At 30.8% G+C, this 6,153-nt stretch overlaps 1 non-coding gene across 1 annotated transcript; it reads left to right on the forward strand.

The window, feature by feature from the left end:
• Window positions 1-4,096: 4,096 nt before the first annotated feature.
• On the forward strand, window positions 4,097-4,169 carry TRNAA-UGC (transfer RNA alanine (anticodon UGC)). The gene has a single exon. It is a non-coding gene; the product is annotated as a tRNA-Ala (tRNA).
• The last annotated feature ends 1,984 nt before the right edge of the window (window positions 4,170-6,153 follow it).

Below are 6,153 nucleotides of genomic sequence, written 5' to 3' on the forward strand. Positions count from 1 at the left end.
TTTTATTAAAAAATATTTTAAACAATAGAATATTTAATTAAAAAAAGAGAGGATAAGGTTCTCATGTCTTTATATATAATAAACATACAGTTTTATTAGAAAATGAATTTTAAGAATTATTGGAAAATAGTTTTGAATATGATTTGGTTGTGAGAGTGACACGAGGAATATTGCAATGGTACCATGCAGATTTGGCTGGGTTAGATAGATGGCTAAGCTAGCTAGGAACAGTATATTGGCTATAGGCTGCCCATAGTTATAGTATAGCACACAATAGTAGGGCTGGACAAACGGTCCAAGCCCGATCTGGAACCGGCATAACCGGAAAAAAAAATGAAAAGGGATTGGGCTGGGTCGGTTAAACGGTTTAATCGGTTGGTCCAAACAGTTTAATATGGGTAGCATTGGACCGGTTCGGACCTATATATATGAACCATTTAAAACCGAACCGAACCGGTTTAATTCACAATTTTACATGCTGGCAATTTCACAAAGGCCCTAGCCTTTTTCCATTCAGACTCAGCAAAACACACATTTCCTCACTTTTCTCATCTCACGCTCTCTCACTTTCTCTTCAAGAACTGTTCATCTTCTCAAACCCTAATCCACCGTCGCCGCTGCAAAAACCTTAATATGGCATAGATCCTTCTTCTAAACCGTGTATATTGTTCACTGAACTCTTCTTCATCATCTTCTTTAAGGTATTTTCGTTTTCTTCTTCTATTTTTTCAGTCTTTTGTTTCTTCTATATATTTAGGGTTTTACTTTGTTCATGAGTTTTCATATGAATATTTGAGTTTTAATGTTTCAAAGTTATAAACTAACATTATTTATTTGTTTTGACATGTTAGATCTCTGATTCTTCTAAAAAACTCTAATCAGGTAATGTTACTTTTCTGTTTGATTCTTGATTTAATAGCTAATGTTATCTCTCTGATTCTTGATTTATTTGTATTAATTATTTTGTTGGATTTTGTTTTGACATGTTTTATTATATGGACTGGAAATTGGAAAGATGGAGCAAGGAGATAGTAGTAGAGAAGTACCACCAGTTGGGTTGGAAATTATGGAGCAAGAACAACAAGACAGTAAGTGTTAATTAACTCTATTTTTTGCCTATGTTGTTTGAATGTGAAATATTGGTTAGGCTATTAGAAGTTTTCAAATTTTATTTTGTGTTTTGAAAAACCTGATATGAATTAACAAATATATAATACAGTATTCCTTTTAATAATCTAATACAATATTTTAAAACTACTAGTATTCCTTTTAACCTGATTTTGTGTTTGTACAGTATGTGAACAAACAAATATATAACTAGTATTCCTTTAATAATCTAATACTACTTATTACTAGTGTTTCTTTCATGCTCATTAGTAGATACAGTATGTGAAAAATAAATAATTTATTAACTAGTGTTCTTTTTTATGTAAATGTTTTTGTTTTACTAAGTGTATTTTTGTATGCTTTATTAATCGTTTGCAGCTGCAACTGAGGCTCTTATCCCTCCTATTGACCATAGTAGAAAGAGAAGGAGGCCTAATGCGGATGGTCCCAAGAAAAAATCTTCATGTTGGGACCATTTTATCGAATTAACTGATGTTGTGGAACGAACTGCTGCCTGTAAGCATTGCCATAAACGATATAGATGTGATCCTAAATCACACGGAACGTCTAACATGCTCGCCCACTCCAAAATTTGTTACAAAAATCCTTACCTAGAAAATGACCTGAAACAAACCAACCTTGCTTTTGGTAGTGGTGGCTTGATTTCTGTTAGCCCAAAGTTTGATAAAGAAGCTTGTAGAAAGGCAATAACTCTGTTTGTTATCCTTGATGAACACCCATTTAGAGTAGTTGATGGTGAGGGTTTTATATTCTTATGTAATCAATTAGAACCACTTTTGACTATCCCATCTAGGAGGACAGTTGCTAGGGATTGTTTTCAGTTGTATCTAGATGAGAAGTTGCGATTGAAAGCTTATTTTAGGTCTGATTGCAGCAGGGTACATATTTCAAAGACATCAATTACACAGAAGAGTTTGGGATAACTGAGGAAATCATATCAGGTACCAAAATTCTTGCTCAATATTTATTTATTTATATATTTTTGTTGGTTTCCATTAACTATAACATTTTCATTTTTATTGTTTCAGAATTTCAACAATGCTTCATAACCGCAAATATTGGGGCTGCTGGAGCTGGAGCAGCAGTTGGAGGTGCTACTGGTGCTGCTGTAGGTTCTACTCAAACACAACCAATAGGTTGTGATTGAGAAATATGATGCTTCTAATTTTGTAAGATAATGACTATTTTGCATAATTATTTCTACTTTTTTATACTTAATTTATATTATACTAATTCTGCTTTTATTTATTTTTCCACAGTTTGAAATCATTTTGATATTTTGGAGTCATATATGACTTGTACATCTTGGCACAACACATAATTATATTTTGTAAGCCTTTTTTGGGAGGTCAAATTTTCTGTGATGAATCTTGGCACTCACTCAAGCTTCAATGAAATTAGGTAATGTTTAATTACTATATATCAGTTTTAATTTAACATTCATTATACTTATAATCTATTCAAATTCATTTCAGATTAAGATGTTTTGCTTGTTGGAATTTGGCATTTTGTTTTCAAATGTTTGACTTGCTTACTATGAGACTGCTCATTTGTCAAAGAGGTACTTTATTTTATAACAAAACTGATTTGTCCATGTGGTTGTGAATAGATGATTTATCAAAACTGACTTAATTCATTTAATACATTTTCCTGTAGTTTTAAAATATTGTTTCATTTAATTTCCATGTAGTTGTGAATTGAAAGCCACAAAACTCTATAACAGTAAGTAACGGTTCCAAGCAACATTAAATTTCCATGTAGTTGTGATTGAGGTACTTGTTATAATTAAATATTGTTTCATTTAATTTTCATGTAATTGTTAAATGATGATTTATCAAGAATGGAACCTTATAATTTTCCCATGCTCTTTCCTCTTTATAGGGTCAAGCTCTAGAATAGGCATTGCTGAGTTGAACCATGGGAAAGTGAATGCTCAATAGATTTAATTGGTGTACAAACAATAGGTTCCGTTGATATCAAGGTATTTATTTCCTCTATTAAACAATCAATTGAAATAAGAATTAAAAGAATGTTATGTCAAAAACCACTGCATCAATATTTTGGCTGTTCCTTTATTTTTGGTTGTACTTTGCAACAATCAGTGTTAATGTTATTCATGTTTCCCTTATTGTATTAAATTGTTAGGTTCAGCATATGCAGATTCAACATACCCCAATTCAACAAATATGCCAATTCAACAATGCATAATGGTTTATCTATATCTTTATCTCAAGAACTACAATCACAATATTTGTCCTTCTTGTTGGATGAATTATTGATCATGTTGCTTGTTGGATGGTTTTAAACTTCTTTGATACTCACTATGGATGATTGTAATTATAACTTTAGATGTGTTGTGTCTATATTAATAGTGTTGTTATAATGCTAAATGTTAAGATAATTAGACATGTGATTGATAATATATTTATTAATAGCCTTGAGCTTGATATATGGATTTGATTTTATATAATGATATCCTATATTCAATGACTTTGTGATGAATGATGTTATAGATATAGAAAAATCTGACTAGTCAATTTTATGTGAAAATAAATTATTTTAAAATATTAAAAGAAAAGTTAACTTTCTTGTAGTTGGGCTGCAATTTTAAATAGGCACAACCCGTATAAATCCAACCGAGATACCCGTCAAACCGTCAAACCGAAACCGAATTTAACCGATATTAAATTAACCAAAATTGAGTCTATTTTCTTCATCCACGGTTTATCTTGGTTTGGGTTTTTGGACCCGAAACCGACCGGACCCGACCGTTTGTCCACCCCTACACAATAGTGAATAATTCATTTAATAACTGAAATATCCCATTCCCATGTTTGTGCATCCAAATCCTCACCACCATTTCTTTAACCAACAAATATTTGGAAACAACAAACGTTTCAGTTACTATTTGATTTATCAAAGCATCATAATCGTTAATATAGTCTGTAGATATAAAGCCAAACAAAACGGGGATGTAGCTCAAATGGTAGAGCGCTCGCTTTGCATGCGAGAGGTACAGGGTTCGATACCCTGCATCTCCATTTTTTCCTATTATTTTCCAAAATAAGACACTGCAGCTTGATATTACTTATACGCGATGAAGTTTGAACTTAGTATCATGCTATTCATCTGCGCCCCAACTGTCTACTTACGGCACTAGTCAATTTACATCACCAATTTTATATTATATATGTAGATATATTATTTTCAATATTGTTTGACATGAAATATATATTTTTTCTTTTTATTTTGTATAATAACTAATAGAATATACCTTAAATAAATTTAATAACTAACCAAATCACAATAATAGTTCAACTATAATTTTGACAAATTACAAAAATAATTTTTTATATGTTCGAAAAATTCCTATACATTTTTTTTAATTAATTTTAAAATTGATTTATTTTTATTTCTTTTTTTTATATGTGTCATTTTATTATTTTCTATATATAAATTAACAATTATTTGTAATTAATTAATTTGTTTGATTTACTTTTCTTATATATTCAATTAATTTTTTTTCTTATGTCTGCTTTGCTATTCATAAGGAAAGGGTTCTGTTAGATCCTTGACATCCAATGTAAAACTCTCTCTAATCACTATGACGTTGATCAACTATGTAATAATGAGATTGTTAGGTCGTTGTCCATAAACAATGTGTTGTATGATTCGATTACATTGTCAAATGAACAAGAGTTATTGCGTTACCGCCTAGATGCAATAAAAAATAAGTAAATGTTTTCACAATTCCGTGAATCAGCGTGAGTAAGAAGTTACTTCACGGGACTATGTTTTGTTTTGGAACATGTAATATATCACGATTACTAGAAAATCTATAAAAACAATTGACAATACAGTTAGGAGGATGACAATTTCACGTGTCTACAAGAAACTAATTGGACGAGCAAAATGGTGAAAAAATTAGGCATCTCAAAATTTAAATTGTGGTACACTCACAAAATTAGAACAAGAAATGAGGAGAAAATTATTATACACAAAGAGCCTAAGAAGGATATTATTTATGTAAAAAAAGAGTAGAAGGTCATATCATAGTCTAGAAATTTGAAATTTTGGGAGGATTTAAAAGGTTTATTTCAAGATATATCCGAGGAAATAATAAGGTTTTTCTAAAAGGGAATCTAAATGGACTTGCAAGGAGCGTAACAATGAGTTTTAAGGGTATATGTGAGGGACATGGTCTTGAGGAGGTAAATGTAGAGAGAAAATTTATCCTAGATTTTTTCGTCTACTTTAATCTTACTAAAGTTAATACATATTTTAGGAAAAGAGACATGCATCTTATCATATATAAGAATGAGATGACATGTTCTCAAAAAAAAATCTTATTAGAAAATCATATAAGAAGATTTGATTGGATTGAAAAGTTATACCTGAAGAGAGCTTGACTACCCAAAATAAAGTATTAGAGGAGAGTAAGGAGAATAAGCCATGTGGGAGCTCCGTAGATCAAGTGGTGGAATTTGATGGATGAAAAACAAAGAAGTTTTCAACATGAGATCTTGGAGGAGCGTTTTAGATATCCACAAGGAAGTACAAATGATATGTGGATTAAGAGGGCACATGATATTAGGAGAGTAGATAAAGGGAGAGTGGGATAATGAAGATGTTTTGGATCCATAGATAAAGAGTCATGGTGGTGGAACGAAAATATTCAGATTAAAGTAAGAACTCAAGCTTTTGAAGGATTAAAGAGTCACACTGAAAATGGATTCAGTTAGATGATGATGGTGTATTCAAACATTGTAAATTATATATATATATATATATATATATATATATATATATATAGAGAGAGAGAGAGAGAGAGAGAGAGAGAGAGAGAGAGAGGTGATTAATGAAATATTTATGAAACTAGATTATAATACGAAGTTTCACAACAAAGAGTGGATGTTCAAGATAGTTTATCCAAGAACCACAAATATAACACGATCTACGGAAAACAAAAACATTTTCAAATATAAGGATGGATCAATTCCTAATGATAATTCAAATAAGAAGCTA

The sequence above is a fragment of the Lathyrus oleraceus genome, chromosome 6 (genome assembly GCF_024323335.1).
Source record: "Lathyrus oleraceus cultivar Zhongwan6 chromosome 6, CAAS_Psat_ZW6_1.0, whole genome shotgun sequence".
NCBI lineage: Eukaryota > Viridiplantae > Streptophyta > Magnoliopsida > Fabales > Fabaceae > Lathyrus > Lathyrus oleraceus.